The sequence below is a fragment of the Elaeis guineensis genome, chromosome 2 (assembly GCF_000442705.2).
Source record: "Elaeis guineensis isolate ETL-2024a chromosome 2, EG11, whole genome shotgun sequence".
Lineage (NCBI taxonomy): Eukaryota > Viridiplantae > Streptophyta > Magnoliopsida > Arecales > Arecaceae > Elaeis > Elaeis guineensis.
In genome coordinates, this window is record NC_025994.2 from 99,502,335 (window position 1) to 99,502,608 (window position 274).

A 274-nucleotide genomic window follows, 5' to 3' on the forward strand; every position below is an offset into this window, starting at 1 on the left:
AGTATCTTACTTCCTCTATTTTCCTCCAAAAAAAAAAAAAAAAAAAAAAAATTCAGGCAAGACAGCTATCTTTTTCGCTTTAAACTATTCTTTAATGGCTCCTCCCGGGGTCTACTTATTACTTGGACTACGTCCAAATGGACCAGGCTAAATCCCACGGTGGATAACACACCCCATTACCCTTGTGTTTCACCAATTTCAGATTGTGCGTTATCCACCATTCTCCAAAGTCGTGGTCCATGCAATAATTTCTCCCTTCCGTGGGAAAGCGATG